This window comes from Palaemon carinicauda, chromosome 3 (genome assembly GCF_036898095.1).
Source record: "Palaemon carinicauda isolate YSFRI2023 chromosome 3, ASM3689809v2, whole genome shotgun sequence".
NCBI lineage: Eukaryota > Metazoa > Arthropoda > Malacostraca > Decapoda > Palaemonidae > Palaemon > Palaemon carinicauda.
In genome coordinates this window covers 197,920,164-197,932,221 of record NC_090727.1, presented here as the reverse complement: position 1 = coordinate 197,932,221, position 12,058 = coordinate 197,920,164, and the positions used below count along the sequence as shown (strand labels likewise).

At 44.1% G+C, this 12,058-nt stretch overlaps 1 protein-coding gene across 12 annotated transcripts in view; it reads left to right on the top strand.

Moving 5' to 3' along the window:
* Positions 1 to 399: 399 nt before the first annotated feature.
* The window catches only part of LOC137638835 (uncharacterized), a 231,181-nt gene continuing 219,522 nt past the window's right edge, over positions 400 to 12,058 (top strand). Inside the window, exon 1 of one of the 12 annotated variants that reach the window (XM_068371231.1) lies at positions 400 to 450. The gene's annotated coding sequence lies outside the window, so the exon portion shown is untranslated. Of the gene's footprint in view, positions 521 to 559; positions 829 to 12,058 lie in introns of those variants that run through there. The other 11 variants (XM_068371230.1, XM_068371236.1, XM_068371232.1 and 8 more) reach the window with 11 other exon arrangements.

The following is a 12,058-nucleotide window of genomic DNA, read 5'->3' as shown; positions in this document are numbered from 1 at the left end:
ACGCTGCTGCAAGTTAGACATGTTGATGACCCATATAGACTATTCGAAATGAGTGTAAATCATGCAATAGGAGGAAGAACTTTTTGTTATGCTGCACCGAGACTCATCAACGACCTTCCACTTGATGTCAAGAATAGCAAAAATGTGGCAGCTTTCAAGAAAAACATGAAGACTTATCTCTTTGGAAAGTGTTATAATAGTGATCTGAAAACTATTAATCCTGAATACAAATGTTAGCGAATAAGATACAGAGAAAAATATAAACTGGAAAGAAATTATTTTCACACATCAAGGCCCGCCTGATCAGACTCTTAAGTGTCTAATGGAGGGCGAGAAATAAACCCCTAAAAGTAAAAGTAAGCTCGGTAAATCGCGTACGTGGGCCGTTACATAGGCACAGCTCTACAACTGCTACTTTTAGCACATCGTTCGCGATACAAACTTCGTTAAGTTCGTAGTTCAAAATCAAATTATTATCAACACAAGTACTTTTACTACTGTTAGTCTTTACACTTATTTGGTAAAAAATGCAAAATCATTTCTTTGGGAGAGTGTACTGAGTCGTGAAAGGTACAATTGTATGGTAACTAGATATCGAAATGTTAACGGGTGACTCCAATTTCACCAGTGAATGTTGTTAGTGTCGTCAGTTTCCATAATTATACTGAAATTGTACAGTATATGCATAACCTGTGGCCAAAGCTGTCAATTCATGGGTATTATGGAGACAGAGAATTACCATATTTAGAGATTTCCCGGATATATTTTCTTCTGCGTAGCTGGTGGTCGTTTTACTCGTTTGCAGTCTTCTTAGAGTGTACCTCTTAGGTTAGGTCTTTTCTATCATTTTTAGCCTAGTTAACTAACTTTTGTAATTAGTTTTTTGTTGCATAAATGGACATTTGCCTAATTCAGACAGTCTGCAGGACTCGTTTGTCTCATCAAAATTATATCTGCCCCCTTTCCTACCTCTAGTCAGTGACATGAAGCTCCCAAGCGCTAGTCCCAAGGAGGACCATCATAAAGATCTGCATGATTTAAGCAAGAATGTTGGGCTATCAATCAGTAGCACCATGATTAAAAAGAGAAAGAATATTAATATTAAAAAAAAAAATAAATCTCTAGGAAGATTCAATTGCCACAAAAAGCGTAAATCACACTTACAAGATGGTAAAAAAATTGTAGTTTCTACAGTAAATGATTTTGAAGGCTTTACTGTGTTCAGGGCCCTGCAACCTAAGAAACTGCCATCCATCAACATTCAAGGTTCCAAAGACCTTACTAAATGTATTTCTGAATCTTCACAGTTACCAAATAACAGCACCTCTATAGAGCTAAAAAGGTCAAAGTCAGCAAAAACCGTATTCAGGGCTTTACGGCCCAATGAAAAAAAATTTCTTGACGTTGAAAATAGTTCTGTAGGTGATACTTCATGTGTGTCCAATTCTACCCAGTCGTTGCACTCCAAATTTGAGGAGATAGAGAATTTAACAAGCTCTGGGTTTTTCAATGTTTCTAATTCAGCTATCACTCCCGAACACACAGAAGATACCATGGGCGATTGTACTTCACCACAACATTCAAACCAAGATGAAGAAATGGAAATGATTTCATACTTGGTTACAGAAAGTACATCGTACCATGGAGAACCAGTATTAGAAGACTCTAAGGGGTATAAATATAACATTAAGAAGAGTTACCGTACTGGGAAAATATTGTGGGCATGTGCTGTCCAAAATGATAATGTAAATTGCCCTGTCACAGTTCACCAGAGTGGAGACACATTTATACCAAGCCAGACAAGTCATAAGCATTCCGCAAAGCATGATGAGAAATTTGAACACCCGGTCACAGCGGAAGATAATGTTTTATCAGATCCAGAGGGAATTGAAAGTTTGCCTCTTCACCATGATGCGAACACAAGTGAGGTGCTGCCTGATCTTAACTTGATACATAAAATAAAGGAAAAGTGTAAGAAACCAAGACGGTTGGAGTCAGATAAGAGTAACGCTGTTCAGTACTCTGTAATTGAAGGTGCATCGCAGCGTGGAAAATCATTATTAGTAGATAACATTGGGTATAGATACAATTTGAACAGGAAATATAAAAGTGGGAATGTGTTGTGGGCATGTCCTGTCCGAATTAAGAATAAAAAATGCCCAGCTTTAGTCCGGCAGATTGGATACCTATTCACAACAAACCAGAGAAATCACAATCACCCTGCAGAACCTGGTACAGAGTTAAAGGCTCGAATAGCTGCGAAGGTAAACGCAAAAGTATGGGAAGGTATTGCTACATCTGCTAATCAGATAGTTGAAGATGCCTTTTGTTGCCTGGATGTAAGCAAATCCAACGTACAGCCCAATCCTAAGTTAATCGTTCGGCAAATCAAAAGAAGGCGCAAAAATATTAGGCAGTCAGAAAATATGGCAAGCAATGAAGAAAGGGACGCAGTTCAATACAAAGTAATTGAAGGTGCATCACAGCGTGGAAGGTCATTATTAGTAGACAGTATCGGGTATAAATACAATATCAACAAGAAATATAAAAGTGGCAAAGTGTTATGGGCATGTCCTGCCCAGACTGAAAATGGTAAATGTTGTGCCAGAGTATTACAGGCTGGAGATATATACAAAACAAACCAGAGGAATCACAATCACTTGGCACAACCTGGCGCAGAGGCAAAAGCCCAATTTGCAGCTGATGTTAATGCAAAATTACTTGAAGATAATGTTTCATCAACAAGAGAGATAGTGGAAAATTTGCTCCTTTCTCAGGATTCAAGCACAGCACATGTGCTGCCTGATATAGAATCAATTAAAAGACTAGTTAACAGGAAACGCCAAAGAGCAAGACAGTTAAAATCAAACAACTGTAAAATTACAGTAAATACTGTGGTGAACAACGCTTCAACACGATCCAAGAAGATGCACTGAGAAATTTCAACACAATCCAAGAAGAAGCACAGAGAAATTTCTAGGGTTTCATACTCTGCAATGGAAGGCAAATCACAGCAAATCATGCCGTTTCATACTTTATAACGAGAGGTACATCACATTGCAGAAAACCACTATTATTTGATACTGATGGGTATACATACAGTGTTAAGAAGATCAGGAGAGATGGAAAAGTTTCGTGGATGTGTGCTAATAGAGTTAAAAATGTAATATGTCTGGCTGGGGTCCAGCAGAATGGGGACAGTTTCATATCAACCCATGTAAATCACAATCACCTTGCCCAACGCAACAAAAAGTTATGTCTGAGCCACAGCTTTAGGGAAGGCCAGAACATGTGAAGATAAGTTTATATCAACTAGATAGCCAGTCAAGGTACACTTCTTTGTAAGGACACAGGTATAGTGCTGATACTGCTCAATCTTGAGTGTCAGACTATTCAACAGTAATCATTGAAAAGCTATACAGATAGAATCAAATGCCCTTAAATATATAATTAGGATCGATTGCATACCTAAGGATATCGTGACTGAAAACTAGTTTGAGATGAGTCAACCATATATTTTTACAAGTATTGTACAGTTTGGAATAGCAGAATGTAGAACTTTTAGAGATACAACTTTTAAAATTTTCCATCTCATTTTATCAAACTTTTAGCCTTCACTCAATCTTTATTAGTAGAGTAAATTATCTTTTGTATGTTAAGTATGATACCAGTACTGTATCACGTGTATCCACATGCAAGTCAAAAAATTTTATAAATTTGATTTTCCTTATAGTAAAGTATAATTTGATTATATATACAGTACCATACAGTATACTGTACTATCATGCAAAACAATAATGAAAAAAGTTATTAGAATTAAGGAAAATACAAGTACAGTAATGTAACATTAAAAATGTGAAGATAAGCAGGTACGAGGTACAGTATGTTAAGTGCTGTTCTATGTGACTAGAAACTGGTAAGCTAATCCCTGCTATACTATTGGCCACTGTAACTGGTGGTCCAAGTGACTTACTACTAGGTGTCTAGGGCCATTACCGTCTGCTAGGTAGCGATGCTCAGTCTAGGACAGCATGTTCAGTTGGTTTGAGTTATGATAGATGTCCTATTGTCAGTACTTAGTGAATGTCACATGATACGGATTGTCCAAGAAGATAAAAAATCATTTATGCAAATGTTGAAAACAAAATAAACATGAGATCAATTGAAGGTATTGCTCTAGCAGAAACCACCAGGTTCAGCTCCACTAATCTAGTGTGGTTAAGGTAGCTTAAACAGCAAATGATGATGCCAAGAATAGCCTTCATCTGAACCTAGCTCAGTTATAATTAGGATTTTTTTTTTTACTTGAGATTTTGTTTCCCTTAAACAATATGACCTGATCTATGATGACATATCCTATCTAACATTTGCGTTACTTTTGAGTCGCTAAATTGTAAAGCAAATTTTGGGAGAACAGCAGAAAATTAAAATGGAAACTTTTGGCCGGAATGAAATGGAAAGACTTTGCTGGACTTCCATTACTATAGATCGCCAGTTTCGTATGTCTTCCGATTTAGCTTACGTCAAGGTTCATAAAAAGATAGACAGGTTTGCTGAAAATCATCCCAAACCTTGTTGAATATGGTTGGTGCATGCCAAATATGTGCACAAAATTAAATCATCGGAAAGAGGGCACAATTTTGTTACAGAAAACAAATTGAAACATTTTGGCGATGCCAGTAAAATCTAAACTTACTTGCACTGATGATTTAATTATACTGGAGGAAGCAATAAATCTTTAAAAGGGGCGTTGCTTCAGTGTCATTACACTAACACTAATACCCTACCAACTTGTGTGACAAACATGTCAGAGAAGGCATGTTTAGTATTAAAATCACTATTCCTCATGGTAGAGAAGTTGTAATACATATGAAATACAATATGATATTCATTCTAAACTTATTGTGATGTACTAAACATGATGTGAACTAACAGGAAGTAAATTTAGTTTTAATGAGAATTTTTTTATTGAATGCCTGCTAAACATTACACAAGATTAGTTTAGCACATGTTTTCATTGTGTTTTGCACAGTACATTGTTTTACTTCAATTATATACTGTAGTATTTTGGTTTTAAAGTTTTTTTTGATAGGTCTCATACAATTTTCCAAGCTCATTTATGGTGGCTTATTTCTTGTTTTTGATGATGTGGAAAAACCATAATACATAAATAAAAATTTTGATGTAAGCTATATTTAACAGGCTTAAAATGACAATACAAAAATTCTAATGTATTGGTTTATTCCTTTTCTTGAATGGTATAGGACTTTTTTTTTTACAGCATACCATGTCATATAAGCAAAATATAGGTAGTTTATGTTTAATAGGCTCAAAACTGCAGTATCATTAATTTACTTTGTGTTTGCTACTGAGAAAGAGAAATTGTAGCCTTGGCATTATCAAACCAAGGGTGTGCTAGGGGGACCAATCTGGTTAGTGCCTTACGGTAGTTATGCAATCAGTACAAAGTCAGCAGATGAATCCATAAATAGGTTAATTTATATCAGGAACTGTACTGTACAATCCTGCATTTTTTTTTTTATTTACCATTTTACTGCGACACATTACCATCTTCTAAGAATGAGCACAGTGCACATTTCCATACTTTAAAAACATATTAATGGTATTGTACACCATTTTTTCTCAAAACAATTAACTGTACATATTTGTCTCTCACGGTTTGACTTGCCATGAATAGCAGAGCTTTAAAGTGAAGTTGTTCTGTAACTGGAATACAAACCTATGCAATTCATTAGGGGTTATTACTTTTAGAGAAGCTGAAAGGATGAGCCATTAAAATTTAGCGAGGGTTAACTACCCATTCTGCTAGTTAGTGGGTGTAGGGGGGGGGGGTAGCTTGCTCCCGTTCACATACCGGTAATTTAGCTCACCTTGCTTTTGGCTTGGATGGTGGATGGTCGTTGCCATCCTTCATTCTTCTCCTATTTGGACTGCCATTTAATGCTTTTGTTTGTGATTTTTCTTTCACTAGTGTGTGTGTGTTGACTTCTGCGACCATGCGTACTTGCCCTGGACTCGAAGGTCAGTCCTGCAGAACCTTCATGTCAGCCTTGGACACAGATTGCCACACCCTTTGTCCTGCCTGCAGAGGTCGACGGTGTGATAGTGGTACCAGGTGTAGTGAGTGTCGGGAGTGGTCTGCCTCCGAGTGGGAAAGGTTTGGGCGAAGGCAGAAGAAGAAGTCAAAGCGGGATATTTCTCCTTTGAAGGTTTCTTCGTAAGGGGAAAACCCAAGACCTCTTCTTCCGCTTACAACCCTCCTCCAATGCTACTCCTCATTCGGTCTCTCCTGGGAGACTGTCAAGTAGTAGCGTAGACCCTTTAATTTACAGCCAATCCTGGTCCTCGAGAGATGGTGTTGCTTCCCCTATCGAAGCAGCCCCACCTCTCCCCTCGAGTGAGGCCTTGTCTCTGTCGTCTTTTGTACAGGTGTGGTCGTCCTTGGGGCTTCCGAGTCCACCCTCCAAGGACTCCTTGCTGCGCCTTATCATCCATGGTGCTAGTGCGCAGCCGTCGTCGACTTCGGAGGTAGATCCTCTGTCCTGTATCGACATGGTAGTGTCTGAGGCATTTTTTGTGGCCGTTGCTGACGCCCCTGCACCTTCAGTCGGTGGATGCTCGCCCTTCCAAAGGGCACATCCTGGTTCCAGTTTGACCTTCACGCCGACTTGCTGACCTGCCTTCACCATTCCTGTCATCTATTCATCATTTGTCAGTTTGTGCTGCACCTTCTAAGTATTTAGCTGCGCTTCAGTGCCTTAGCACTCTCCCACTCGCCAGCGCATTCCAATGCCCCAGCGATCTGTTCGCCAGCGTTTGCCAGCTCCCCATCTCACCTTCGCTCGCCAGCGCGCCCCTGCAGAGCTGCGTTGTCCTATGCGTCAGCGTGCTCATGCATAGCGCCTTTCTCCTGCGTGCCTGTGCCTGTGCCAGTTCTTGCATGCGCACTAGCCTTCTCCTGCGCTTCAACACTCTCTGGCTTGCCACCGCTCAAATGTACACTCATTTTCCTGTGCACCAGCGCTCTCCTGCGCAGCATCATACTGTGCCCCATCACTCTCCTGCGTGCGAGTGCTCTCCTGCACAATTGCGCAAACCATCTGAACAGGTTCTACAGGCTCGAATATGCAAGGAACGTCGCAATAAAGACTGTGTAAGGTCACCATTGTCTCACTCCCCTCCCCGCAAATGCATTACAGCACGACCTCCGGAGAAATGGTAAGGCTCCACAGAAGGGTTCAGGATCCCAAAGATTCGTCCTACAAAGGTTGACCCACCACCAACATTGGTTGAGACTCCTCTCAGGGAACCTTCGGTCCCTTTCCTTTCAGGGGATCTATCCGACAGTGCATCTATCAGCAAACTGCCCTGGTTCGGTGCCATGGTCAGTGCAGTACTGTAGTGCAAGCCTTCTGGCCTACCACGCTCGTCTCTGACCTCCCTTCCAACGGCACCAGCAGACCTACCGTGAGGAACCCTGGGTTCTTCTCCGCTGAAGAGGAAAAGAGGAGTCTCAGATGCGATCGCATCCCCTTGGGTGAAGCTAACTCCTGTTAGGCCTTCAAAGCCCGTCCTTCCTGTCTCTCCCACCGGACACACTCCTAACTCACCTCTGCCGGGGGAGTCGCGCGAGACCCGAACTTCTTCCCTTCCACCTTCGGAGAAAGTTACTTCTCGCACGGAGAGTTCTCCACCACTGATGGAAGTCAGGAGGGACGATCCCATCCAGCCTTCGATGCTCGAGTCCTACCTCCTTCCTCGGAAGGAATCTAAGGACTCCAAGAGCTCCAAAGTCCTCTTCAAGGACCTCCAGGCCTACAGGAGCCACTAGACACTAGGTATTCCCGCGACTCGCCCCCGAGAGGAGCTTTCTGAGGTGGAAAAAGCAGACTTCACTGCCAGTCACACTTCAGAGGGGTAGCAGAAAGAGTCAGAACATGCATTCTGGCAGGTTCTGACTTATTAGAGTACTCATCAGGTTTTCTTACCTGGAGATATCCCCATGAGAGGGCAAAGACACATTCTTAGATTGTGTCTTCGGCATTCAGAAGCCCTCTAAGACCAGTGCAGCCTTGCCCTGGTCTCAAGGGCTAAAGAGTGCTTGGGCCAAGATTGCCCAACAGCTCTCCAAGCTCTCCTCCTCTCAACGTTCCTGTCCTACCGCCAAGCTTCTCTCGCCTCCTCGCATCCAGCAGAGGAGTTATTTTGAGATCTTGGACGAACCACGTCCAGCTCTTCCTCTCCATCACTCAGGAAGAGCTCACCAAGGGCGTCTCTCTAGAGAGGCTCTCCAGCCGTCAGGTCTCGTTCTCGGCAGCAGAGATCCTCAACCAGGAGAAGGTCACGAAGTATGCCTTGCAGGCTACTTCATGGCTTGATCTGTGGTTAGGGACCCTGGGAATCCTGGTTCGAATCAAGGATTTCTCCAAGGAATACACGAAACTCCTCCTCTTTGGCACACTCACCATCGAGCTTCTTGTCCATCAAGTCTTGAACTTATGGCTAAACACTATTCTGAAACATTGAGATGTGGTGTCAGAGATTCCACCAGCAGGTCCTAAATGCCAAGATCGCCAGGCACAGGAACTCCTCTTTAGAGGGGACCTCTCTGTTTGAGCAGAAGGATGTGGAATACGCTGCTGAGAGATGGAGGAAGTCTCACCAGGACTCCCTCCATAGGGCATTGACATCCAAGCCCTATAAACCACCAGCTCCTCAGCAGTCCTGTCCAACGAAGATCGTGACGAACAAGACGGCAGTGAAGACAGTGGTGTCTAAAAAGCCCTTCCGAACAAAGACGGGAAAGGCACTAAGTCCTCCATGGCAGGAAAATTTCCTAGAGGGAGCAGCAGAGGCCACAAATGCTAGGAAAGGCATTACCCCCGCTTGTCCCGTGGGGTTATGTCTACAATGTTGCTGGGACAGATGGAAACAACTCGGGGCCGAGCCCTGGACAATCTCCGTGATTCGTTCACAACATCTCTCCCTCCCCTGATCAGGAATCCAGTGTCAATAGACTCGTTTGCGATGGGATCGGCAAAGGGGCTAGCTCTCCGGGCAGAAGTCGAGACCCTGTTAAAGAATGGGCACTCTCCAAGAGGTCTCGACGAGTCTCCAGGCTTCTTCAGTCGACTCTTTCTTGTGCAAAAGGCGTCTGGAGGCTGGAGACCCGCCATCAACCTCTCAGCTCTGAACAAAGTTTGTCAAGCAAACTCCGTTCAGCATGGAGACGGCAGACACAGTCAAACAAGCAGTAAGACTACAGGACTTCATGCGCACACTAGACCTAAGGGAATCGTACTTCCAAATCCCAATCCATCCGTCTTCAAGGAAGTACTTGAAGATTCAGCCTAGACAACAGGAAATACCAGTTCAAGGTGCTGTGCTTCAGTCTTTTCACAGCACCTCGTCTTCACCAGTGTTCATCCTAGTGTCATCTTGGGCACACAGGAATGGCATCCGTCTCCTCCGTTCTTTTGACGACTGGCTAATCCTAGCGGCAACCCTTCTTCAACACCGAAACAAACTTCAGAGGCTTTGCCAAGATCTGGGGATCATGGTAAACCTCGAGAAGTCCGCCCTGCTTTCTACACAGACTGGTATACCTAGGCATGATAATAGACACCAATCTCCACAAAACCTTCCCGTCAGACGACAGAATAATGAGGCTGAGAAAGGTTGCAAGACCTTTGCTCAGATGAGAAGAACTTCCAGCCCAGACACCCTTCATCTCTGGCCTGTCTAGTTCCCAACGGTCACCTCAGGATTCAAACTCTCCAGTAGCGACTCAAGTCCCGGTGGAATTAGGCCATCGACTCCCCAGACTTCTTGATCCCCAAGGGATCAGTGGAACTGACAGACCTCGAATGGTGGGTGTCAAACGAGAACCTACAAAAGGGAGTGGGTCTTCTTGTCCTCCCCCCAGATTTGATGCTGTTCTCAGACGCTTCAAAAAAAAGGGGGAGGGGCGCACGTGTTGCACCACACGACCTCAGGCCTCTGGTCAGAGTCAGAAGAGCACCTTCACCTTAGAGATGAAGGCTGTCTTTCTGTCTCTTCAACAGTTCCACCAGTTCCTGGGTGGCCACTCAGTGGTGGTGATGAGCGACAATACCACAGTAGTGGCTTACATCATCAAACAAGGAGGTACCTTTTCGCAGCCCCTATCCCATCTAGCAGTAGAGAGAGATACTGAGATGGGCCGAGATTCACTTGATACCACTGTGGGCACGCTTCATTTCGGGCAAGCGGAATGTGCTTGCCGACAACCTGAGCAGTGCATCTCAGATAGTGAGTACTGAGTGGTCCTTGGATCATCTAGTAGCCAACAAAGTCCTGACTGTGGGGTTCTCTGACTGTGATCTCTTCGCAACAGCCCTGCACTTCAGGCTCACGTTGTACTGCTTCCCAGTCCAATACCCCAAGGCTCTCTGGCAAGATGCATTCCAACAACGGTGTGACAACATCGACGTTTATGCCTTTCCCCCATTCTGTCTGATGAGGATGGTACTCAACAAGGCCAGAACATCTGTCAACCTCTCAATGACTCTCATAGCTCCGCTATAGCATCATATGGAATGGTTTCCGGATCTTCTGCACCTCCAGACGGAATCTCCAAGAGAACTCCCTCTACGACACGGCAAAGTGGAAGATCTTCTGGGGTTGGCGTCATGAAGGGGATATCTATCCTCTCGATGCCACTATTCCAGCAATAGCGGAGTTCCTCGTGTATTTGCCTGAGGAAATAGCCTTTCGGTCTCGGCGGTTAAAGGCTGTCACTCAGCCTTAAGCCTAGCCCTTAGACTCAATGGAATGGATGTTTCCTCATCGCCAGAACTTTCATTACTCATACGATACGAACGTACCTGTCCTCAGTCTGAAGTGAGACCTCCTTCATGGAACGTGGTTCGAGTTCTCAGGTCTCAACAGATCGCCACCTCTCTTGGAAGATGGTGTTCCTACTAGCTTTAGCTTCGGCCAAGCGAGTTAGTGAACTTCCCGGTCTCTTATACGACATTGCCCATTCAAGGGGATGAGGAAGGTAACGTTCGGCTTGTTCCCTGAGTTTGTAGCCAAGACTCAGAATCCGGGAGTGGCGGATCCCCGATTCGACTCCTTCCGGATTTTGAGTGTCCGCTCTGTAACTGATGACCCTGATCATCTCTTACTCTGCCCAGTGAGGAGTTTGAGGCTGTACCTCAAGAGAACAGCCACGCAGCTTGTCCCTGTGTGTCTGTACTTTTCGTCAGCACATGGAGAAGCAGGAGGAGGGTCACTAGGAATACCATCTCTGCCTGGGTTCGCAAGGTCATAGACCATGTCCTGAATCCGAACCCTCCTCCATCACGTTGCCATAGTGCCCACTTCTCGGTGACGGAGGTTCTACAGGCTGGGGTGTGGAAACTTCAATACACATTCACAGCCCACTACCTGCAAGACGTGACCCACAGAAGGCTCGATGCGTTCTGTATCGGCCTCTGGTGGCTGCACAACAGCTGGTATAATACCTCAAGTTCCTTATTAGACAAGTAGCAGAAGGTTGAGGGCACTGTTACCCGGTTTTAGTCTGCGTGAATAAAAAGGTTTGACAGGCTCTTATTCTTTTCTTCATCTTCCCTTCTCCTGGGGAAAGCAGCATCCTGGGTTCTCTGCATAAGCTGACCTCAAACCACTGCAGGTAAGCCATGCTCCCTTGTGTTCCTAGTATTAAGCTAATACTGTTGCGTCCCCATACCTTGGCGAGGTGGTATTGGGAAAGCCTTGGTTGCAACAGTTTTCCTACAAAGACTCAGAATAACTTTCACCTGGACAGTCACACTTCTAAACATCTCAACACACAGCTTGCATAGGCCGCAGACCTTGCATAGCAAGGTTTAGCAAGGTGCAGGGACTCCTTATTTTTGGTACAAACCTATTCAAAATAAGGAGCCCCGGGTAAAGCCAAAAGCCAGACTGGCAGGGACGTCCCCCCTCCTAATGAGTTAGTCACTCCTAATAATAGCGTAGGTTTGTATTCCAGTTACAGAACAAATGACAA